This window comes from Balaenoptera ricei, chromosome 2 (genome assembly GCF_028023285.1).
Source record: "Balaenoptera ricei isolate mBalRic1 chromosome 2, mBalRic1.hap2, whole genome shotgun sequence".
Classification (NCBI taxonomy): domain Eukaryota; kingdom Metazoa; phylum Chordata; class Mammalia; order Artiodactyla; family Balaenopteridae; genus Balaenoptera; species Balaenoptera ricei.
The window spans coordinates 53,451,808-53,478,572 of NC_082640.1; positions in this window are offsets into that span (position 1 = coordinate 53,451,808).

Genomic DNA, 26,765 nt, shown 5'->3' on the forward strand with positions numbered 1-26,765 from the left:
ATGCCAAATAAAAATATAGAGACAGAGAATTGGAAGATAAATAGAGAGGCTTTTTATTTTCTTTGCCAGGCAAAGGGAAGACACAGCAGGCTAGCTCCTCAAGAACTGTGTCCCCACTTCCTGGGGAATTACAGGGATTCTTATAGGGGAGTTTGCAGTCGGAAGTGAGTGATAAGGATCAAAATGGTGAATGTCTTGCATTCTTCTTCTTCTTGCATTATTTCAAAACAGTCACTGCTGGAGTCAGGCAAACTGGTAATTGGGTGCAGCAGTCTCTGGCTTATCAATCTGCGATCTCTGTTCTGAAATGCAAACAGCTACAAGGGGTGATTTGCTACAAGAGATTACAGGGGGAGCAAATACCAGGTGCAGAATGTAAATTACCTGAATTACGCAGGATTAGGGGTGACAGGTTAGTTTTGTGAAGAACAAATCTACAGACACTACAGATTAGTAACAGTTAAAATAAAACTAGGATTGATTAACTCCGGCCAGTTTATGCTTCTTCTCTAGGCTGCTCACCGTTACCTTTTTTCCTTGTTCTCAGGAGAGAGAAAACTTCATTTCTATTTTTGTTGCAACAGTAAGCAAATGCTTAACAACAACAACAACAAAAGCATATTGATGGGATTCAGGACACACTACCCCAAAATATGGCACTTGGCAAATTGAATATTTTAAGCTGATTTAGTTTGAGAATTTTCCTCACTTTCTCTCCTGAAGCAGGTCATAAAATCTCCCTATGACTGGAGGAAAGGGGCATGCTTATCTCCAAAACAGAGACACCAAGAAGAATATGAAGGAGCAGGCCTCGCTAAGTTTCCCCCAAGACACTACCCTTTACTCATACCCTCTTGTCCTATCACATTTTTCTACCGCCTTCCACCCTTCATCAAACCTAGCGCAAAAGCACTCAGCTTTAACCACTTCTTTGGGTCTCCCTTTTCTTATGAAGACTCCCCTGAGTCACATAAAACTCATACTAAATAAGTTTGTGTGCTTTTCTCTTATTAATCTGTCTTGTTAAAAAAAACAAAATTCAACTGAGTAAATTTTAAAGATCTTGTTGGTTCTATTCAAAGATTCATGAATTGAACAGTATCCAATTTAGCAGATAGTAAGGAGCTCTGAGGAGTTGTACAAGATGAAGACTTTTATAAGCAGAAGGGACCAGGAACAAGGAAGTTATACTAGGCCAAAAATTGGGTTGGCTATTGCAAGGTTACTTTCCCTTAGGGAATGGGGGGTCTATCACGCAGATGACCTCACTAGTGCTAATCAGGTGATTCCTGATTGACTGAAATTAAGATGTAATTTCTGGAAGAGCAGAAACTGTAATTTAGTTGTCTCAGTTTGGTGACATATGACTTGGTATAAGCAACTCCATTTTGGGCCTGTTGTCATATTTTTAACATAGGGTTGATAGAAGGTGAATTTTATTTTATTTTTCTCATTTTAAAGAAGCCCAGGGGTGGGCAGTAAGGTAGCCAGGAAACCTTGGTTCCTCCAGCTCCCATCTCTGTCTGCCCTTAGCTGTGGTTCTTAATCTCATGTTTCAAGGTGGCTGCTAGGACTTCAGCAGCATGATGGAGAAAGAAACAGAGAAAGGCATCCAGCCTCTACTTAAAGAGACTTCCTGGAAGAAGAGGTAAGATTTCCACTTACATAAACCTAGACACAAGGCCAGTGTCAAGACAGGCTGGGAAAGGGATGCTTTTTCTGGAGGCGGCAAGGTTCCAGCTAAGCCCTGCCTTTATTTCTGACTTAGGATGAGAGAGTGAGTATTGGGAGACAGCAAGCAGTGTGTTCCTCCTGTGAAAACACTCTGGGCCGGAACAGAGACACGTGCTTCCTTATGAGAAGGAAACATTTACTTGCAGTGAAGACCTATGGTCTTGACCTGCTGCAGGTTATAAGGATCAGAGATATTTTCAGGTAACCTCACATGAGCACTTTTTTGTAAAGGGATGCAGAAAATAAAGGAACCCTCTAAACAGCCACATCATCTATCATATACATTTACTGAGTAACCAGTGAGTGCCTACTCTATGTCAGACTTTATGCTAGAAACTGCATAAATTAGTTTGGCATGATCCCTGTCATCTCAGAATTTACAGGATTGATGGATGTATATGTATTTAAATACAATGCAATGGCATGTGAGCGAGGAGAGGAGAAGTCTAGGGGGACCCAAGAGGAACAATTATTTCAGACTTTACAGGGAAGATATACCATTTCTTTTAGCTGCAATGTATGGAGAAGCATTACAGGAAGAGAAGGTGATGGGATTCAGGACATGCTACCCCAAAGTACAGCACCTTGGCACATTGAATATCTAAGACTGAAGGAACTGGGGGAAATGGCAGAAGCAAGAAAGTCACTCTGACCTCCCCCACCTCATACTTCTCCCCTGAAAAAGGCCATAAAACTCCTGTGTGGAGGGTCCCCTCCCTGTACCAGGAGGAGGGAAGGCATTCTTATCATTGGAGTTGGGGAATTTGGGGCCAAGATATCTGTACAAACAAACCTTAAAAACTAATCTTTTCTTCCTAGTTACTTCTTCACCATTTACTCCCCCGAGCCCAAACTCCTTTGCCTTGTCCATTCTTCACAAATGTATTGTTTCTTTGTCTAAAAGGTATAAAAGCTTCCTGCTCTGGTCACTTCTCTGAGTCTTCATTCTCTGGCAAATATTCTCATGTACATGTAAAAATTCAGTAAAATATGTATGCTTTTCTCCTGTTAGTATGTCTTTGTCAGTTTGATTTTTAGACCCAGTCAGGGACCTTGAAAGAGTTCAGAAAGACTTTCTTCCTCCCCTACAAAGCACCAGCTATGCCAGTGCAGAGAAGGGCTGTGGCCGGCATGTCTGTGGCCTCTGCAGACACGGAGTGCAGGGCAGCTGGGTGGATGCTGGCCTTCACCTGCCACAAGGCAGGGCCTCCCAGGTCTGTGCCATCTCTCACGACCACAAGCTCCTTATTTCCTTGCACTGAACTTCTCACTGCTTCTGGTTAGGGTGCTGGTTCTGACACAGCTCTGACCAGACTGTTCAGGATACATAACTCAGCTCCAGAAGGCATGTTCTTCCAAAATCTCTACTTCCTCTCCTCCTATTCTTTCAAACCTCTTCCAGACAGGTTTAGTCTTCACTAACCCACCAACACTGGTTTCATCAAGGCCAGTAACCTCCATGGTGCCACACCCAGAAGTCTTCACCCCACTGGATCTTGTGGCAGCACTTGGTCCAGTTGACCCCAGACCCCCTCTGACATCCACATGGGTTTGGCTCCTGCCTTCATAGCCTTCAGGTCTCTGCTAGAATGTCACTGGACCTCTGACCCTCTCCTCTCAGCACACAGGGCCCTCCCTCCATTGGCTGCCCTTCATGGCTGTTATTGTATGGGTACATCATCTGTTTACTGTGTAAGGGAAGAGAGACATTCACCAACTCTTTTAGGTTCCATGGCTGGGTCTATAAAACAAACTGGCAACAGGGAGATTAATATGAGAAAAAGTATACAAATTTATTAATTTTTTATATTATGTGCTTGGGGACATCACAGGAAACAAAAACAAATATCCAAAAAGGTTTTGAGATTTGAGACCTTAGTATCCTCTTCTTAGGGGAAGAGGAGAGGAGATGTAGGCCACTTAGGGGAGACTAAATGATGCGGGGGAAAGATGAATAATCCCTTAGAAGAATAGGTGAGAGCTGTGATAATTTGTGACAAAGTCTGGGTGTGATTTTGACTTCTGGTCTCCTCTCCTGAGATGAATCAATTCTTCTCAGTTGATGAAACTCCAGGAGGGAATCTATGACAATTTAGTTCTTTTTGGAGGATCAGTCTTTAGGCAGATATGGAGAGTTCAGAGAAAGCCTCTCCCTACATTTGCTGTTTTTCAAGTGCCTACAGCTCAAAATAATCAACATACCGAAGCAGCCTATTTTGGGGTGGCATGTCCAGAAATCCCACCTGAATGAGAGCCTCAGAAGAACAGAGGCTTTGTCTTTCCTGCTCACTGCTGGACCCCTGAACCCAGAATTGTCTGGTCCCCAGGAAGCATCTGAGACATATTTACTGGCTGTATGGAACTGGGGGGTTGCCACCAAGGGGACTGAGTGTGTGTCAGACACTGAAAGGCTCTTGGATTCCTCTCTGCAGTACAATCACGGCATAGCAGTTGTAATTGCCAACTTGTTTTAGAGGCTGCTTTTTAGACACAGGGATAAATGCAGTCACGGAGATGAACACTGTCCTTTCCGAGGCATGAACTTGGTAAGACAAATGTGCACTCACCCCACTGAGGCTGCCATCCTCATAGTGTTTGAGATTCCCTCTCACAGGTTATTATAGAACTCTGAGTACATTTCATGGTGGAAATATCTAAACTTTTAAGAGTCTATTATACTTTTAGAGACAGGAAAATGAGGTTTGAAATTATGTTGTTTAATCTGAATAATTTCTTTCTGTTTTTCCTTTTCTGGGTCAAAACAAGATCTGAAAATAAAATACTGAGACCAATCATTTTGTGCATGGTGTCTACACTGGACCAGAGGTAATTACACAAAAGGTATTCTGAAAACATTGTAAATAGAGGCAGCAACCTCACAACAGGCACAGAAACTACCAGAAGACCACCTTCAAAGATCTTCACTTTTGTTTATATCTAAAATTAGATTGTGAAATTACAAAAATGTCAATTGTTTCATACCTGAACCTAATGCACATTTTACTCTGACCTCCAAATCGTGTATGTTATGATGTTCTCAATTTTACCTGATATTGCTATAGATCTTCACATGATGTGTGTTATTAGGAGAAAATGTTTTATCAAGGGACCTAACTTAAAACTGAGGGGTGACCTTGTCATGAAAAACAAGGTTTTGTGTATGCTAGTATGATCAAATGTATTTTGGAAGATAAAAAATCAACAATTTCAAAATAAGACTCATTGTCTTATATGCTTGATCTTTCTATCTGTATTCCATCCTTTTCTACCTTCAGTGTTGTTCAGGGTCAACTACAATTTTTTTCAACATTAGGGAAAAAAACCCCACCTCTTTCTGTAGATACTAGAACTACCCAGCTCCATTTAAAATATCACATGTAAAATATCTTTAAAAAGTGATCTTATTAACAATGAAAAAGTCTTCAATTAATCTTGGAGTCAAAATTAGGGTTTTTTAGAAATCTGTCTTGATTTAGAAAATTAATAAAATGGTATTATAGGAAAATCATCACTTGCTCATTATACCTATAAACAGAAGAATTTTTAAAATTTAATTTAAAAAAATTCTTCTGCTTATAGGTATAATGAGAGTTGTCCACTAAAGAAAATCATCTTTACAAAATGGTAAATCCTGGCTAATTTCCCTTTAGGTAAATCTATAAACCAGATGATTCCCTCAGTAAACCCTCTTTGGGTCTCAGACCCTTGTTCTATTTTTTCCTAGAGATAAACTAGAAAGAAGTAGCTGTTACATCTTGAGTTACTAAAGCATCCTTACCTGTACAAACTGACAGCACATCTGCAGATGGTCCATGGAGTATAATCACAAAAAATTTACATTTTGTTACCACTGTAAGCAAATATAGAAAGCACTCAGCAAGATTTGGTGTCTTTCATTTCTGTTACAATGGGAAGCTTATCTGCTCTTTTAAACAATTCTAAATTCTATTCAAGTCACTAATACATAATATCTGTACATGTAGATAATTTAAATGGCAATTATAATATTGAAATATGCCAATAACAGGATATTGGATTTGTTACTGAGCTCAGGTTTGGGTGCTTGCTGCTTGAAAGCCAATATTGGAGAAACAAGTTCTGGTAGGAACGGAAATATTGTTTTATTCAGGAGGCCGGCAACTTGGGGAGAAGTCAGACTCATGTCCAAAACCAACCCCACAGATTCTGCTCAACAATGAAAGTTTTTAAAGGAAGAATCAGTGGGGAAGGGGGTCAGAGTCTTCATTATCTTCCACTGTGTGCAGACTTTCTTTTGATTGGTTGGTGAGGTAACAGGGTGGTGCTCCAGGAATCTTGTGCTCAACCTGAAGTTACTGTCCTCCACCTGGGTGGGGACCTTAGTTCCTACAGAAGAACTCAAAGATATTGTTATGTATATTCTTTGAGGAGGAGCCAGGATCCTGCCCCATGGCTGCACTATTATTTCCTGACTGCTCCTCCTTTTTTTCTGCCTTCCTTTCTTTCCCTGATAAGCAACTGTTTGAATCTGCCTTTTGGAACTCAGGGAAGGTCAAGGAGGGTGAATGAAACCTGCTTCCTACAAATAGAAAATGGGGGACACATAAAGGATTTGTACCTGGGAGGGCCCCACAGGGTCTTTCAATGTTTCAGATTGATAAATGACCTGGAAGGTAATTCAGCGATCATAGAATCTGATGCCCTTATTTGATAGACAGGACGCCAAGGCCTGGGGAAGTAGCGTGTTGGCCATACCACATGAATAATTTATGGCAAAACTGAAATGACACTCAATTCCATTGATATGTATCCCGTATGCCAGCTCAGCAGGTCTCTGAAGCAATATGCCGACTTGCACATTACTCACATGAGAAGACTTTTTAGGTAAAAATAGGTTTTATTTTAAAAGTGGGTAAATTCCTTTATATGGAATAATGTGGGTGGTAATTTTTTCCATCTCAAATTATTACAAAATTTATCTTTATTATTTCAGCTAAAGGAAAGGAAAAATTGAGATTTGTGTTCTAAAGCATACCTAGATGATGATATCAACTGTTACTTTGTGAAAATCTGTGGTCTGTGCCATCAAGTTGACTTAATTTTGGAAATTAGTAAAAACACTGGAAGTAATTATTTGGCCTTATCCTTTTTTTCCCAATCTACTCTTGGCTGTTTTATCTTTATTATGTAATTATTTATGTTAGAGTTTTCTGAAAGAACATTGAAACCTCATTATTTTCAAATTAGAGCTTTCAAATCCATCTATTCAGTGAATAGAATGATGAAGTGAGTTAGTGGCTATCCCAGGCTCTCTATTACAGCACCAAAACATCTACCCAACCATTTCCTTGATATTTCTATTGGTTAGTTAAGAATTAGTGTATTAATTTATGTATTCAATTGACTTGTTTATTGCTTCATCCATTTATTTTATTTATCCTGTAAATGTCCAAGTGATATGTCAAGTACTAGTGATTAAGAGGAATTGCACAAAACAATATAACCTGAGTAACTCAGAGTTTCTTAGGATCGAAATACATATAAACAGATAGAATGCAAACTAACACATGTGGTTCAAGATAAGCACAGGATATTGAAACAGAGTGTCCATTTAGGTGGTTTTGAAGGCCTCAAGGATGTTTCTCAGGTGAAGAAGGCTGGACCAAGTGTAGTGATTACATCTACAAGTCGCACAGCATTACATCCAAGAAACAGGAAGACATTCTGAAGGAAGATAATGTAGGCTTTGGTGACATGGCTTAAAAATGTTGTGACAGAAAGTGACTAGCTTTGACAAAATAAGGAGACTTCTGTCTATTTAAGCAGAATAGCAAGTTTTGGAAGATAATCTCCAATTGCTTTTTGAGCTCCAACTGGAAATTCTTCCATAAATGCAAAGTATTCGTATTTTAGTACTGAGCATTATCAAAAATCTAGATTAAAAACATGTCAACCAGAAAGTATTTTATAAACTAATGTATGGCAATTATTGACATTCTGAATATTGCACTGGGATGCCAACATGAACCCTGTGAATCTGAATCAGCTGAATCTTCAAGGGTTTAGGTATAAATATATTTTGTTTATCATTTTAATTCTTCGCTAATCAGTGTTTCCTTTATATTCTTAGTGATCGTTAATTCTTTGTTAACCAGAAGGTCTAAGTAAGTATAACATCCCAATTCCTTTCTTTTAAGCTTTTTAAAATTTATTTTTTATTGAAGTATAGTTGACTTATAATGTTTTAGTTTCAGGTGTACAGCAAAGTGACTCAGTTATACATATATATAAATCTATTCTTTTTCAGATTCTTTTCCATTATAGGTTATTACAAGATATTGAACAGTTCTACTGTGCTATACAGTAGGCCCTGTTGGTTATCTATTTTATATATAGTGGTGTGTATATGTTAATCTCAAATTCCTAATTTATCCCTCTCCCTTCCCACCCTTTCCCCTTTGGTAACCATAATTTTGTCTTCTATGTGAAACTGAGCGGGACCTTGTGGGGCTCCCGGGCATGGAGGCTTTTTGTCCCCCGTTTCTGGTAGGCAAGACTCCAGCCTCCATGAATTCCAAATGGCAGATTGGAAAAGTTGTTAATCAAGGGAGGAGCAGCCAAGAAACCACCTGAGGCAAGATTAAAGGGACCTAAGAAGCCCATCAAGATTAGGAGACCCAACCACCTGAGACCCTGCACACACCCTAATCTTGTCAGCAACCCCACACTTGGGACGTATTGTCATAAAACTCCTCATCAAATCCTCCTGTGTTGGGACATACAGTTTTTTGAGGCAGGTGTCCTCTGTGTGCCCCTTTGCCTGGCAAAGTAATAAAGCTATCTTTTTCTACTTCACCCAAAACTCTGTCTCCAAGACTTGATTCAGCACTGGTGTACACAGAAGCTGAGCTTTCAGCATCATGTGTCTGTGAGTCTATTTCTGTTTTGTAAATAAGTTCATTTGTATCATTTTTTTAGATTCCACATATGAGTGATATCATGTGATATTAGTCTTTCTCTGTCTGACTTACTCCACTTAGTATGGTAATCTCTAGGTCCATCCAATAACATCCCAGTTCTTATCAATAATAAAGTATTTACCATAGCTTACTATAAAAGGAATATTATGAAGGAAATTTCCAAGTATATCTATGAGATGTTTTTAGATCTCTTTGTATGTGTAACAGGGAAGAACCAATCTTGACTCCATGTTGGGTCTGTTTCTTTGACTTTAACCTTTGCTTTTCGTTGCTTTTGTTATTATAATCATACATAATGGCCTGCCTCAGGGAACTCTGCCCCTCTGCATGAATGTTAAACTAAAGTTCCTTTGTTCAACTCACAAGGAGACAATCTGACCCTGCCCACCTGTGAATGGCTGCAGAAAAGAAGAAATTAACACATCCCCTCCCAGATACTGGCCAAGCCAGGCAAAACTAACCATTTTACTTTACTTCCTCACCTCCTTCCCCTCTCTGTTCTATAAAAGAAACTGGCATCCAGAACCTGAAAGATGTTTTTTTGGGGGCCCTAGTCCACCATCTTCTTGGTCTGCTGACTTCCTGAATAAAGTGGCTATTCCTTGCCTCAACACCTCATCTCTCGGTTTATTGGCCTGTCGTGCAGTGAGCAGAGCGAGCTTAGACTCGGTAACATATGTACACTTCAGGGAAGAATATATATCGGATAATGGGTGACAACACAAGCCAGAAGTATAAATAACATCAGCTGATAGGATTCTTCCACAAATAAGTCTCCAGAATGCAACCTCCCTGAACTTTGCTGTCATCTTTAATAAGACACAGATTATTATTGGCCAACGGGAAGAGTTTTTAAATATTTCTTAGAGCTACTGAGATGTGGAGAGTGAAACCTGAATTATGCTGAATAAGTTTTTGGTTTTTTTTTTTTCTGTGTCTGAGGTGAACTAGGCCTTGGAGTTGACTAACTCTCTGCTGCATCTGAGAACCTAAGTTTGCAACAACACAGAAGCTGGGCCCAAGACTCCTGTGATGAGCAAGGTGGAGAGCAGATATGTCACTGCAAAATATGTCTTTCTGGCACCTGGATAAATTTGAGGTATTTTGAGAAACAGCAGATTCTGGAGAAGCTCTGAAAACAGAAAAGTTAACTCTTTTGTAAGGGAAATTTTACATTTATAAGGAAAGTCTCCATTTGTAAGGGTGTTTCCCTCTCTGTACCTGGAAGAGGGGGATGACTAAATAAGAAACAGGTACCAATGGAGGAGGCTTGGACTTAAATCTGCATAACAAACCTCATCCTTTTTACCTTGCTTTTCTGTTCACCTCCCCACAACTTGCCTCCCCAACCCTTCTTTCTTTTGTCTTTAGCAAAACTGGTGTTTAAACTGGTGGCCTGAGGGGAGGGGGGGCTTCCTTACTGAAGGACTTGGAGGGAGTTCTGGCTCCCTACTGGAATCTGCTGACATTGCCTGGCTGGAAACGGCCCTCATTGGTTTCTTCACACGTCCTCCAAAGACAGCATGTGGGAGAGATGAGGTCTCATCACCAGTGGTGGAAATTGCAGGTTTCCACTGGGCTTCCTTAGACACCATACTGGGAGGGAGGAGAAAGGCTCTTTGGAGCCACCAAGTGGGGATGGAAGTCCAGGCTCTCCTCTCGCATTTTCTAACACAATCTTTGCAGAAGATGATGGTCGCACGGTTACATCTGAGTGAGGATGGAAATATAGGCTTCCCTCTGAGCCTTTAATTTTGGGGAGGGAGATCGGGCTGCAATTTTTTCCCATGTGTAGTTATTTCTGAAAGTTTTCTGTCTTTTCAGGCTGCCCTTTTCTTGGTCCTTTGGTTAAAGAGAGCAGGCCTTTCCAAAGCTTTTCTTGTTGCTGTTGTCTGTGCCTGTTGGCTTTTCCAGGCTGCCGGCTTCTCTAGTACACCTGTTACTGAACCAAACTTGGGTCTGCTTCCCACATGCTATAAAGTGAGTCTACTGGCACTGGGTTGTGGTGAAGAAAGTACAGCATTTATTGTAAAAGTGCAGGTTTATTGTAAAGGAGAATGGATGGCTCATGCTCTAAAATCCTGAACTCCCCAAAGAGTTTCAGCAAAGCATTTTTAAAGGCCAGGTGACGGAGGGGCATACCAGGTACATGATCATCTGGAGCACAATTCTCTGATTGGTTGACGTGAAGTAACAGGGCAGTGCCACAAGGGTTAACATTATCAATCCTTAGGTGCCAGTAGGTCTGGGGGCTATGTGCTCATGGTCATCAAGAAGTCTTCCATTTAGTGGTGATTTTAGCATCTGAAAATCAACTCAGGAAATGTGTAACAGATACTATTATCTAGGTACTTCAGAGAGGAGCTAAAGTAGAGGATATGGGGTCTGTCCTGGGAAGGCCCCATGGGGTCCTGCTTGGTTATACACCTTCTGGGATACACCAGGTAAAAAGAAAACATGGGTACTAACCACAATGTTGGTCCTTGGGTCCCAAAAGCTCAAATGGTCTTCCTTCTCTACACCCTTCAGAATCACCTTACCTTATCACCTTGTTGTATATAATATCCAGCTATTTTAGCTGTACTGAGTGAACTATTCCAATTTTCCTTCTAGCATTTTTCTCTTCTCTTCAAAGAATTTTTTTAGCAACATTTTTAAGAGCAGGTCTTCTGACAATGAATCCTCTTAGTTTTCCTCCATCTGAGAATATCTCTTTCCTAAAGGATAGTTTCACTGAAAATAGGATTCTGAGTTGACAATTTTTTTCTCTCGGCACTTAAAAAATATTGTGCCACTTCCTTTTGGCCTTCATGATTTCTGATGAGAGAGCCACAGTTGTTTGAATTGTTATTCCTCTATAGATAACACATCATTTTTAATGGCTGCTTACACAGCTTTTTCTTCATTTTAATTTTTCAGCAGTTTGATTTTAAGTATCTGGATGTAGAGTTTCTGAGTTTATGCTTGTTAGGATTCACTGTATCTCTTGAATCTGTAGTTTCATGTCTTTTGCCAATCTTGGGAAGTTTTCATCATTATTTTTTCAGTTTTTTTTTTCAGCCCTGCACTCTTGCTCCTCTTCTTTTGGGACTCTGATGACATGAATGTTGAATCTTTTATTGTTATGCCACAGGTCTCTAAGCCTTTTCTTTTTTTTTCCCAATCTTTTTTTCCTCTATTGTTCAGATTGAATAATTCCTACTGTTTCCAGCATCTGTCATCACATTGTTAGTCTATCTTGATTGTTTTTTTCCCATTTGAGTTGAAATTTTCATGATGCTTCGTATGTCAAGTGATTTTTGTTTGTATCCTTGACATTTAGAGATTTAAATAATGAGATTCTGGGTCTTGTTTTTACTTTTTGTTTTGCTTTCTGTGGGCTTCTTCTAATGTCAGTTCAATTCTCAAAGCCTTTGCAGAACTTTTCAGGTCTGTCCTCCATATACCACATCCAGTGGTCAGTCTGGAAACTATACGGAGGGTCTCAAAGTCTTTGGTATACTAATTAACCATCAGATTCATGTCTGCACAAGTCTAGGGTGAGCCCAAGAGTTCAAAACAATTTATGGGTCCATTCTCCTGAGCTCTTCCCTCTCCATTATCACCTCATTATTTTCAAGTTCCCCAAATTCTCTGTTTGGTCCTTTGGTCAAAAACTATCCACTCCTATGGTTCTGACACATTCAAGAACAAGTGGCAGGAGAACAGAAAGCTACATGATCCCACCCTATTGGCACCACAGTTCCTCCCAGTGAAAGATTTCCTTTCTTCACAGATTTGGCTCCTGGAAGCTATTGTAGGGGAGCAGAACTTTGCTACCCTTAAAAATGTCTCTTCGGCATATTAATTGTTTTAAGCTGGTTATTTTCTGAGAAAGAGCAGACTCAGAAAGAGCTCTGAAAACCAAGTAGGAATTGCCCTTTTGTAAGAAACATGTACATTTGTAAGGGGAATCTCCATTGTAAGGATGTTTACCACTCTGTACCTGGAAGAGGAGGATGACCAGATCTCTAGAAACCCTTATCAATCAATGGAGAAGGTAGTGACTTAAATCTGCATCACAATCACCCTTGTTTACTTTTGGTTTTCCTGGTCATCTCCCATAACTGACTTTCCCCACCCTCAACATCTTTTTTGTCTTTAGCTGAGGATGGTATTTAAGGTTAAGGCTTTAACCATTTGGTCAAGTTACTTAGTTCTCCTGGATCTTTCCCATGTACACGTGTTATTAAATTTTTATTTGATTTTCTCCAGTTAATCTGTCTCATATCAATTTAATTCTTAGACCAGCCAGAAGAACCTAGAAGGGCATAAGAAAATGTCTTCCTCCCTGACACTGTGGTTCATCTCCAATCTTTCCATCACCACTGGCACATTGGAAACCCACTGTGGGTCACTGCTGCATTGGGTATGAGAGAGAATAAAGAAAAAGAGAAACACCCATCACCCCCAGTGATTCCTCTCATTGTCTCTGAGTTTGAAGGGTCCCTTTTCTGCTCCACCAGCCAAAATTAAAGGGTTTCTTCTGTATCTCACTATGTCTACACTGTAGTGCTCACTTCCAAGTTTTGGGCTGTGTTGAGTTCAGGCTAGGGATACCAGAAGCGAAAATTACTGAACTTACTGTTTTTGGTGGTTCTCATATTCTTATGTTCTTCTCTGATTTACCTGCTTGTGTTTATTTTCCATATTGTCAAGTAGTTTTCCTTGCATTTTTACCAGGTTTTATATCTGGCTTAGTAGGAAATAAAGGGAGGTGAGTTTTCTCCACCTCTGTAAACTGGAGGATGTATTTGTATTTAAAGAAGACAAAGAGGAAGGGACGAGAAGAAATTTAACAGTTATATGATCAATTTATCAATGTAAACTCACTTGGTAATGCACAACCTGAGTGGATTTTCTGAGCTCATTAAAAGGGAGAAGTAGGGACTTTATAATATTATGATTAGTTAATTAGGTCACAATCCCTGTGAATTGTGAAAATTCTCCTTACATGTGGGCAATGTTTGCTTTGAGATAAAACCCAGTGATGCCTCTGGTAAAACCTTTTCCTTTTCAATTCCCACATCAACACATAGATTTCAAGGATGTACAAGACATCTATCCAAAGGCACAGACGAACTGGGTGTTCTATTTGATTTTCTTTAATCTGTTCAGAGGGGATCTTACTATAGTGAAAATTCAGTGGGATTAACACTTTTTTTTCCATTACTCCTCTGTTTCCTCACATTTAGTTTTTTTATTGATATTAAGTAAGTTAATGACCAGGAAAATAATATAAACTAAGCTAGGAAAACATATAAATTAAGTTGCTGAGTGTTATGGCTTGAATTTTGTCTCTCCCCAAACCGAAATTCATATGCTGAAGTTTTAAACACCAGTAACTCTGATTGTGATCTTCTTTGGAAACAGGATGGTTTCAGATATAATTATTTAAGATGAGGTCATACTGGAGAGGGTGGGCCCCTAATGCAATATGTCTGGTGTTCTTATAAAATGGGAAAATTTAGACACAGATAGCACACGGGGGGAAAATGTGAAAAAAAAAAAAAAGGAGTAGAGATGGGAGCGATGCTTCTAGAAGTCATGTCATGCCAAAGATTGCCAGCAAACCACTAGGAGCTAGGAGAGAGGTGTGAAACAGATTCCCTCCCATAGCCCTCAGAAGAACCAGCCCTGCTGCACCTTGACCTAGAACTTCTAGATATCAGAACTGTAAGACAATACATTTCTGTTTTTTAAGCTAGTTTGTGATACTTTGTTGTCGCAGTCCTAACAAACTGAGACACTGAGAAATACAACAACTCAAGAAATACATTTTTAGAAATCCATTCAAACAAGTTAGATTTTTTTTTTTTTTTTTTTGCCAGTGAATAACCGTATCTTTGGGGGATTGTACTAAACCCTATGGAAAATAATAACAGAGTAAAGATTTAAAAAAAAATTGCAGGTTGGCTATCTTAAAAGTAGACATGAAAAAAAAAAGTGTAAGAGTAGCTAGCAGAAGTATTCTAAGTTCTCAGTGCTGCACTGTGAAAAATAAAATAAAATAAAAAATTGGTTTTACTCACACAATATCCAGTTCATATAAAAGAAATGTTGGCAGGGCATGATTGGCTCTGCTAATTATTACATCTTAAATGGAGAGAGACCACAGCTGAAGCTGGAGAAGACTCAAATTACATAAGGAATACGGCACAAGAGCTTACAAATATTGGGAGTGTGTGTGTGCGAGGGGTGGTTGGGTTAGGGGAATTTTAACAATTTAGGCAAATAAATGCCAGAAGCATTGGCCCTGAAGGATGAGATAAAGGCTTTATATAGTAACATTAAAAATGTTCTTTCAAATGCTGCTGGCTTTTATAAATCTTACTTTATTAAAAGGTGTCTTAAGAAAAGCATGATGAAGACAAATTATAGTGGTGTGAGGGGCACAGGGAGACCTATCTCTTGGAGACGCATATATTAAATTGGTAAAATTAGCAAAGACAATCACTCAGAGTCTTTGGGGATTGATCAAAGGGCTTACAACAAATGGAGAACCACTTATGCAATAAAATCTGTGTAAACATAGCAAAAACAGTGAGAGGCTATGACATAGGAACTAGTGATTCTACTCATTTTCCTTAGCTCTGCCTTGTGGAACAACTGTTCCCATGACATTTGAAGCTGAGTGGCAGTTCCCATCCTCCCCCACTCCCTGTAGAAAAGCTACCTTAGGTGGTTTTGGCAGCTGTTGAACACTGGAAGATGCCATTTTTTCACAGCCCCATGCTAAGAAAGGCCTGTATCAAGTGAGTACCAGCATCTGGGTGGTTCCAGTTTCCCCATTCCCAACTCCTGGTATCCTGGGGAAGACAGCTGGTGAAGAGTAGAGTCCCCTTTTCCTCCAAGCTCTGTGTTACAGGAGAGCTGCTTCAGTGGGCTGAGCAGTTGAGTGGAAGCTCCCTCCCCACCAGCTTCCTAAGGCAGAAGACCTATTCCAGGGTGACTCAGCAGCCAGGAGACATTGGTTCATTCCATCTTCTCTGGTCAGGCTGGGCGGTTTGGCAGAAGTTGGGTCACAGCACCAGTGCCTCTCCTGCACTTCACTTCCCATTTCACATAGTTCTTGCTACATAGAGGGGATCTGTGTGAAGCAGCCAGCAAAGAGCAAAACTCCCTCTCATCCCCCGAGGTTTGCACCACAGTGCAGAGATCCTCCCCAGGGGAGAGGGGAGAAAGCCTCAAAGACTGGTAATTCTCTGCTCCTGCCAAGGGGGTGGATTCAACTTGATCAGATTGTAGAGCAATCTGTGTGCTCCAGAATCATTGTTCTGTGTGCTCCAGAGCAATGTTAAAGACAATACAGTAATTATCTAGCAATCTGTGAAATCTAACAGCTAGGTGTGATAAAAATAGATGCAGAAGGCCAGAAGCTCTATGAGGGGACAGGGTAAGAGAGTGTCAAAAGAGCAAGATAAAATTACAGTCCTGGTGAACAGAACTGCATGAATTCCCAAGACTGCATTCAGTGAGGAGTAATAGCACAGGCTTCTCACTGCAGGAGAAATAGACATCTCTGCAATAGAGAAAAAAAGACAATAGACAACAGGAACCAAAAAAAGTTGGTTCTTTTGTAAGATCAATGAAACTGACAAACCTTTAGCTAAACGTTTGAAGATGAGAAGGTGCAAATGACTAAAATCAGGAATTAAGAGGGGACATCACTACCAATCTTAGAAAAATATGATGGACTACAAGTGGATACTTTGAGCAACTGACACCAAAAAATTAGATAACTTAGAGGAAATGAACAAACTCCTAGAAAGACACAAATTACTGAAATTGAATCAAGAAGAAATATAAAATATTAAATGACCAATAACAAGTAAAGAGATAGAATTAATAATTTTAAAACTCCTCAAAAAGTAAAGCCCAAGGGCCAGTTAACTTCACAGGTAAATTCTATTAAACATTTAAAGAAGAATGAACACCAAATCTTTACTGACTCTTCCAGAAAATAGAAAAGTGTGAACATTTTCCTACTGATACTATGAGGTCAGTATTACACTGATACCTAAATCAGACAATGATACAAAATACAAAAATTAACACAAAGTGGACCTTCCACCTAAATGTAAGAGCTAAACGTTAAAAATTTTAGAAAAACACACAGGACTATATCTTTATTATCTTGGTTTACACAATGATATAACCCTCAAAACACAAGTGATAAAGAATATAGATAGGGGCTTCCCTGGTGGTGCAGTGGCTGAGAATCTGCCTGCTAATGCAGGGGACACAGGTTTGAGCCCTGTTCTGGGAGGATCCCACATGCCACGGAGCAACTAGGCCCGTGAGCCACAACTACTGAGCCTGCGCGTCTGGAGCCTGTGCTCTGCAACAAGAGAGCCCGCGATAGTGAGAGGTCTGCGCACCGTGATGAAGAGTGGCCCCCGCTTGCCACAACTAGAGAAAGCCTTCGCACAGAAACGAAGACCCAACACAGCCAAAAATAACTAAATAAAATTTAAAAAAAAAAAGAATATAGATAAGTTGGACTTCTCCAAAATTAAAAACTATTGTGTTTTAAAAGACATCATCAGGAAGGAGAAAAGAAAACCTACAGACTGGGAAAAATATTTGTCAGCCATACATCTGTGAATGGACTTATGTCCAGAATATAGGATAAAAGCTTACAATTCAATAAAGGAAAGATTAAAAACCAAAATAAAAAATGGGCAAAGTATTTGAATAGACATTTCTCCAATAATATACATGAGTAGTTATTAAGGATAGAAAGATACTCAATATCATTACTAATTAGGGAAGTGCAAATCAAAGCCATGACATACAACTTCACACCCACCAGCTAAAATAAAAAAGATAGACAAAGCAAGTGCTAGAGAGGATCTAGAGAAATTGCAACCCTTATACATTGATGATGGGAATGTAAAATGTTTCAGCCATTTTGTGAACAGTTTTGCAGTTCTTCAAAATCCTAATATAGTTATTATATGAACTGGAAATTCCTATCCTAAGAAATGAGACCATGTATCAACACAAAAACCTAAACATTAAGGTCTATAGGAACATTATTCATAATAGCCAAAAAGTGGAAATAAATCAAATGTCCATCCACTGATGAATGGATAAGAAAAATGTGATATATCCGTAATGGAATACTATTTGGCAATAACAAGGAATGAAGTACTGCTGTGAATTGGATGAACCCCATAAACATTATGCTAAGTGAAGTAAGTCAATCAAAAGACACTGCATATTTTATGATCCCATTTATGTGAAATAACTAGAACAGGCAAATCTGTAGAGACAGAGGAAGATTTGTGGTTGCCTAGAACTAGTGGGGAGAGCCAAAGAGAGGGAGGGTGGGAGGGACAATTAGGAAGTACAAAGTTTCTTCAGGAGAGAATGAAAATGCTTAAAAATTAGACTATGGAGATGGTTACAAAACACTGTAAATATACTAAAAACTATTGTTCACTTTTAATAGGTGAACTTTATGGTATGTAAATTGTATCTCAATAAGGTTATTTAAAAAATATATGGGGAAATAAAGATATTATTAGACAAACAAAAACCAAGAGAATTCATTGCAATCAGACCTACTCTACAAAAAAAGTTAAAGGAAGTTCTTCAGGTGGAAGGTATATGGTATAGGCTAGAAACCTGGATCCACACAAAGAAATAGAGCATCAGAAATGAAATAAATAAAGGTGAAAGAAATTTTTTCTAATTTTAAATTGTCCTAAAATAAGCTGTTTAAAGTGTTAACTTTACATGCTTTTAATAACACACATTATGTGTTTATCACACTTGTACAAATGAAATGTGTGACCACAAGAACAAACCATGAGAAGAACGGGAGACGTACTGTTATAAAGGACTTTATGAACAATGTGTTTGAAGGTGTAATACATTTAATGGATTTAATTTAATAATAAATAAATACATTTAGTAACTTAACAGATTATTTTAAAATGTATATTCTAAACCCCCGGGCAACTACTAAAAGCTATTAAAAAAGGAATATAAATAAGTTAATAGAGGAATCATAAAAATTATCCAAATAAATTCAGAGAAGGCAGTAAAGGAGAAACAAACTAAAAGGAATGGAACAAATAAAAATCAGCTACTAAGGGACATTTTTTCTTTTTAAAAGAATTCCAGATAATGTATGTAGATACTCCGCTCTCCAAAAGATGAGCTTTCATTCCCCTTCCACTGATTGTGGGCTGTACTCAGTGTCTTGCTTCCAAAGAATAGAAAAAGAAAAAGAAACACAGAAACTTTTCATGGAGAAACCTACCAGAAAGCACCTTACTCAAGTGACCAAGTGATGTCATGTGGATAACATGTGCCCACTGATGTGGAGGAGTGGGAAAGGCACCTCACTTGTGACATTCTTCCCCAAAGTGCCTAATCTCACTCTAATGGTGAAAGAACATTAGGCAAACCCAAATTATTTTATGACATTGCTGCCATTCATTTTACTATCCATATGCTATAATCACCCAATGCATTGTTACTATTATTTATATAGGGTTATCTTTTAGATCATTGAGGAATAAGAAAATTAAAAATTTTCATTTATTTCAGCTTCAGTGCTTTTCCTGTCTTTATGTAGACCCACATTTCTGACCTATATACTTTTCCTTCTGCTTGAAGAAATTTTAACATTTTTTTCAGGGCATGTCTATAAGTGATAAATGATCTCAGTTTTTGTTTGTCTGGAAAAGTATTTCTTCTTCATTTTTGAGGAATAATTTCTCTGAATATAAAATTCTACGTGGGACTTTTTATTTTTCAACACTTTAAATTTTTCACTCCACTCTCTTCTTGTAATTCTCACTCTCGTTTTTCTAAAGGTAGGGTGACTTTTTCCCCTCTGGCTTCATTGAAGGTTTTCTTTGTCTGCAGTTAGAATATGAAGCTATGTCTAGGCCTTTTGCTTGCTTTTGTTTTGTTTTGTTTTTAGGTGATTGTGCCACTCAGTATGCTTCCTGTTTCTATGGTTTTGCACCTACCATTATTTTTTAACAAGTTCTTAGCCACTACAAATATTTCTTCTATTTCATTCTTTTTCTGGTATTCCAATTATACGTATTTATACATTTTGAAACTGTCCCACAGTTCTAGGATGTTATGTTCTCTCTCATTTTTTTTATTCTTTAATTTTTTTTTCTTTGTATTTCACTTGAGGACACTTCTATTGGCTATCTCAAGCTCACTGATTCTATCTGGTATTGTTCATATCCAATCTACTAATGAGCCCATCCAAGGCATTTTTCATTTCTGTTAGTGTGATCTTGATTTTAGCATTTCTTTTTTATTTTTTCTAGAGTTTCCATCCTTGCATATATTGTTAATCTGTTCTTGTATGTTGTCTACTTTACAACTTTTGAATTCTCAATATATATAAATCTTATTAATATGATTATTTTAAATATTTTTATTTTTAAACTATTTAAATTCCTTATCTGATAACTATTTAAAATTGTCTGTCTGATAACTCTAACATCTCTGTCATATCTGAGTCTACAGGACAGTTTGGCAGTTACTCAAAATGTTAAACACAGAGTTGCCATATGACCCAGAATTTCTACTCCTAGGTGTATATCAAAGAGAATTGAAAACATGCCCACACGAAAACTTGTATACAAATGTTCATGGCAGCATTTGTTATAATATATATAAAAGTGGGAACAACAAATTGTCCATCAAATGATGAATTGATAAATAAAATATGGCAAATTTACTTGACAATTGTATAAGACAGAATAATGTCCCTGCCCCAAATATATGCATGCCTTAATTCAAAGAACCTGTGAACTGAATATTTTATCTTACATGGCAAAGGGATTTTACATATGAGATTAAGTTAAGGATCTTGATGGCAAGATTATTCTGGATTATGTGGGTGGGTCTAATATAATATAATCACCCTCAAGGTACTCACCTTAAAAGTGGAAGAGGGAGTCAGAAGAGAGTTGGAGTGAGATGTGACTATGGAAGAATAATCAGAGAGATGCAACATTGCTGGGTTTGGTGGTGGAGGAAGGGGCCACCAGCCAAGGAATGCAGGCCGACCATAGAAGCTGGAAAAGGTCAGGAAATGGGTGTTCCCTTAGAGCCTCCAGAAAGGAAGGCAGTCTGCTGACACCTTGATTTTAATCCAATGAGACCTTTGTCAGCCCTCTAACCTATAGGACTGTAAGATAATAAATTTGTGTTGTTTTAACTCATTAAATTTGCAGTGATTTTTATGACAGTAATAGAACACTAATACAGCAATAAAAAAAGAAAACATTTTGGGGGACCTTCAAGATGGCGGAGGAGTAAGACGTGGAGATCACCTTCCTCCCCACAAATACATCAAAAATACATCTACATGCGGAACAACTCCTACAGAACACCTACTGAATGCTGGCAGAAGACCTCAGACTTCCCAAAAGGCAAGAAACTCCCCATGTACCTCGGTAGGGGAAAAGAAAAAAACAGACAAAAGAATAGGGATGGGACCTGCACCTCTGGGAGGGAGCTATGAAGGAGGAAAAGTTTCCACACAATAAGAAGACCCTTCACTGGTGGAGACAGGGGCTGGACAGGGTGGAAGCTTCAGAGCCACAAAGGAGAGTGCAGCAACAGGGGTGCACAGGGCAAAGCGGAGAGATTCCCACACAGAAGATCAGTGCCAACCAGCACTCGTCAGCTTGAGAGGCTTGTCTGCTCACCTGCCAGGGTGGTGGGAGCTGAGGCTTGGGCTTCAGATTTCAGATCCCAGGGAGAAGACTGGGGTTGGTTGCGTGAACACAGACTGAAGGGGGCCAGTGCACCACAGCTAGCTAGGAAGGAGTCTGGGAAAAACTCTGGACCTGCCAAAGAGGCAAGAGACCATTGTTTCGGGGTGCAAGGGGATTCAGAACACTGCCTAAATGAGCTCGAGATGGGCATGAGTCACGGCTATCAGCACAGACACCAGAGATGAGCATGAAATGCTAAGGTTGCTGCTGCAGCCACCAAGAATCCTGTGTGTAAGCACAGGTCACTATCCACACCTCCCCTCCTTGGAGTCTGTGCAGCCTGCCACTGCCAGGGTCCCGTGATCCAGGGACAACTTCCCCGGGAGATCACACGGCATGCCTAAGGCTGGAGCAATGTCATGCCGGCCTCTGCCGCTGCAGGCTTGCCCCACATTCCATACCACTCCATCCCACTGTCCTGAGTGACCTAGAGCCCCCTAATCAGCTGCTCCTTTAACCCTCTCCTGTCTGGGTGAAAAACAGATGCCAGAAGGGGACCTACATGCAGAGGCGGGGCCAAATCCAAAGCTGAACCCTAGGAGTTGTGCAAACAAAGAAGAGAAAGGGAAATTTCTCCATCCAGCTTCAGGAGCAGTGGATTAAATCTCCACAATCAATTTGATGTATCCTGAATCTGCAGAATACCTGAATAGACAACAAATCATCCTAAAATTGAGGCGGTGGACTTTGGGAGCAACTGTAGACTTGGGGTTGGCTTTCTGCATCTAATTTGTTTCTGGTTTTATGTTTATCTTAGTTTAGTATTTAGAGTTTATTATTATTTGTAGATTTGTTTAATGATTTGGTTGCTCTCTTCCTTTTTTTAATATATATAGATATATATATTTTTTTCCATTTTCTCTCTTTGTGAGTGTGTATGTATATGTTTCTTTCTGTGATTTTGGCTGTATAGGTTTGCTTTTAATATTTGTCCTAGGGTTCTGTTTGTACTTTTTTTTTTGTTTACTACGGTTTTTAGTGCTTGTAATCATTGGTAGATTTGTTTACTGGTTTGGTTGCTCTCTTTTTTTTCTTATTACTTTTTAAAAATTTTAATAATTTTTTCAATTTTTTATTTTAATAGTTTTTATTTTATTTTATTTTTTTTCTTTCTTTCTTTTTTTCCTCCCTTTTCTTCTGAGCCATGTGGCTGACAGGGTCTTGGTGCTCTGGCCAGGTGTCAGGCCTGAGCCTTTGAAGTGGGAGAGCCAAGTTCAGGACATTCGTCCACAAGAGACCTCCCAGTCACATTTAATATCAATTGGCAAGAGCTCTCCCAGAGATCTCTGTCTTAATGCTAAGACCCAGCTCCACTCAATGACCGTAAACTCCAGTGCTGGACCCTACATGCCAAACAACTAGCAAGACAGGAACTCAAACCCACCCATTAACAGAGAGGCTGCTCAAAATCATAATAAGTTCACAAACAAACACGCCAAAACACACCACTGGATGTGGCTCTGCCCACCAGAAAGACAAGATCCAGCCCAGAACACAGGCAACAGTTCCCTCCACCATGAAGTCTATACAATGCACTGAACCAAACTTACCCACTGGGGGGAGACACCAAAAACGATGGGAGCTATGAGTCTGCAGCCTGCGAAAAGGAGACCAAAAACACAGTAAGTTAAGCAAAATGAGAAGACAGAGAAAAACACAGCCAATGAAGGAGCAAGGTAAAAACCCACCAGATGAAACAAATGAAGAGGAAATAGGCAGTCTACCTGAAAAAGAACTCAGAATAATGATAGTAAAGATGATCCAAAATCTTGGAAATAGAATGGAGAAAATACAAGAAAGGTATAATAAGGACCTAGAAGAACTAAAGAGCAAACAAACAATGATGAACACACAATAAATGAAATGAAAAATTCTCTAGAAGAAATCAACAGCAGAATAACTGAGGCAGAAGAATGGAAAAGTGACCTGGAAGATAAAATAGTGGAAATAACTACTGCAGAGCAGAATAAAGAAAAAAGAATGAAAAGAATTGAAGACAGTCTCAGAGACCTCTGCAACAACATTAAATGCACCAACATTTGAATTATAGGGCATCCCAGAAGAAGAAGAGAAAAAGAAAAGGACTGAGAAAATATTTGAAGAGATTAAAGTGGAAAACATCCTTAATATGGAAAAGGAAATAGTCAGTCAAGTGCAGGAAGCACAGAGAGTCCCATACAGGATAAATCCAAGGAGAAACACGCCAAGGCACATATTAATCAAACTATCAAAAATTAAATACAAAGAAAAAAATTTAAAAGCAGCAAGGGAAAAGCAACAAATAACATACAAGGGAATCCCCATAAGGTTAACAGCTGATCTTTCAGCAGAAACTCTGCAAGCCAGAAGAGAGTAGCAGGACATATTTAAAGGGATGAAAGGTAAAAACCTACATCCAAGATTACTCTACCCAGCAAGGATCTCATTCAGATTCAACGGAGAAATTAAAACCTTTACAGACAAGGAAAAGCTAAGGGAATTCAGCACCACCAAACCAGCTTTACGACAAATGCTAAAGGAGCTTCTCTAGGCAGGAAACACAAGAGAAGGAAGACACCTACCAAAACAAACCCAAAATAATTAAGGAAATGGGGATAGGAACATACATACCGATAATTACCTTAAATGTAAATGGATTAAATGCTCCAACCAAAAGACATAGACTGGCTGAATGGATACAAAAACAAGACCCATATATATGCTGTCTTCAAAAGACCCACTTCAGACCTAGGAACACAGACAAACTGAAAGTGAATGGGTGGAAAAAGATATTCCATGCAAAAGTAAATCAAAAGAAAGTTGGACTAGCAATTCTCATAAGAGACAAAATAGACTTTAAAATAAAGACTATTACAAGAGACAAAGAAGAACACTACATAATGATCAAGGGATCAATCCAAGAAGAAGATATAACAATTCTAAATATTTTTGCACCCAACATAGGAGCACCTCAGCACATAAGGCAAATACTAACAGCCATAAAGGGGGAAATCAACAGTAACACAGTCATAATAGGGGACTTTAACAGCCCACTTTCACGAATGGACAGATCATCCAAAATGAAAATAATTAAGGAAACACAAGCTTCAAATGACACTTTAAAGAAGATGGACTTAATTGATATTGATAGGACATTCCATCCAAAAAAAGAATACTTTCTTCTCATGTGCTCATGGAACATTCTCCATGATACATCATATCTAGGGTCACAAATCAAGCTTTGGTAAATTTAAGAAAATTGAAATTGTATCAAATATCTTTTCCAACCACAATGTTATGAGACTAGATATCAATTACAGGAAAAAAATCTGTAAAAAATACAAACACATGGAGGCTAAACAATACACTGCTAAATAACCAAGAGATCACTGAAGAAATCAAAGAGGAAATCAAAAAATACTTAGAAACAATTGACAATGAAAACACGAAGGCCCAAAACCTATGAGATGCAGCAAAAGTAGTTCTAAGAGGAAAGTTTACAGGAATACAATCCTACCTTAAGAAACAAGAAACATCTCAAATAAACAACCTAAACTTACACCTGAAGCATTAAGAGAAAGAACAAAATAACTCCAAAGTTAGCAGAAGGAAAGAAATCATAAAAATCAGATCAGAAATAAATGAAAGAGAAATGAAGGAAATGATAGAAAAGATCAATAAAACTAAAAGCTTGTTCTTTGAGAAGATAAATAAAATTGATAAACTATTAACCAGACTAATCCAGAAGAAAAAGGAGAAGACTACAGTCAACAGAATTAGAAATGAAAAAGGTGAAGTAACAACTGACACTGCAGAAGTACAAAGGATCATGAGAGATTACTACAAGCAACTATATGCCAATAAAATGGACAACCTGGAAGAAATGGACAAATTCTTAGAAAAGCATAACCTTCTGAAACTGAACCAGGAAGAAATAGAAAATATAAACAGACCAATCACAAGCACTGAAATTGAAACTGATTAAAAATCTTCCAACAAACAAAAGCCCAGACCAGATGGCTTCACAGGTGAATTCTATCAAACATTTAGAGAAGAGCTAACATCTACTCTTCTCAAACTCTTCCAAAATATAGCAGAGGAACACTCTCAACTCATTCTTTGAGACCACCATCACCCTGATCCCAAAACCAGCAAAGATGTCTTAAAAAAAGAAAACTACAGGCCAATATCACTGATGAACATAGATGCAAAAATCCTCAACAAAATACTAGCAAACAGAATCCAACAGCACATTAAAAGGATCATACACCATGATCAAGTGGGGTTTATCCCAGGAAAGAAAGGATTCTTCAATATACGCAAATCAATCAATGTGATAAACCATATTAACAAACTGAAGGAGAAAAACCATATGATCATCTCAATAGATGCAGAAAAAGCTTTTGACAAAATTCAACACCCATTTATGATAAAAATCCTCCAGAAAGTAGGCATAGAGGGAACGTACCTCAACATAATAAAGGCCATATATGACAAAATCACAGCCAACATTGTTCTCAATGGTGAAAAACTGAAACCATTTCCACTAAGATCAGAAAAAGACAAGGTTGCCCACGCTCACCACTATTACTCAACATAGTTTTGGAAGTTTTAGCCACAGCAATCAGAGAAGAAAAAGAAATAAAAGGAATCCAAATTGGAAAAGAAGAAGTAAAGCTGTCACATTTTGCAGATGACATGATACTATACTTAGAGAATCTGAAACATGCTACCAGAAAACTACTAGAGCTAATCAATCAATTTGTTAAAGTAGCAGGATACAAAATTAATGCAGAGAAATCTCTTGCATTTTCATACACTAATAATGAAAAATCTGAAAGAGAAATTAAGGAAACCCTCCCATTTGCCATTGCAACAAAAAGAATATAATACCTAGGAATAAACCTAACCTAAGGAGACAAAGACCTGTATGCAGAAAACTATAAGACACTGATGAAAGAAATTAAAGATGATACAAACAGATGGAGAGATATACCATGTCCTTGGATTGGAAGAATCAACATTGTGAAAATGACTCTACTACCCAAAGCAATCTACAGATTCAGTGCAATCCCTCTCAAACTACCAAGGGCATTTTTCATAGAACTAGAACAAAAAATTTCACAATTTATATGGAAACACAAAAGACCCCGAATGGCCAAAGCAATCTTGAGAAACAAAAACGGAGCTGGAGGAATCAGGCTCAGACTATACTACAAAGCTACAGTAATCAAGACAGTATGGTACCAGCACAAAAATAGAAATATAAATCAATGGAACAGGATAG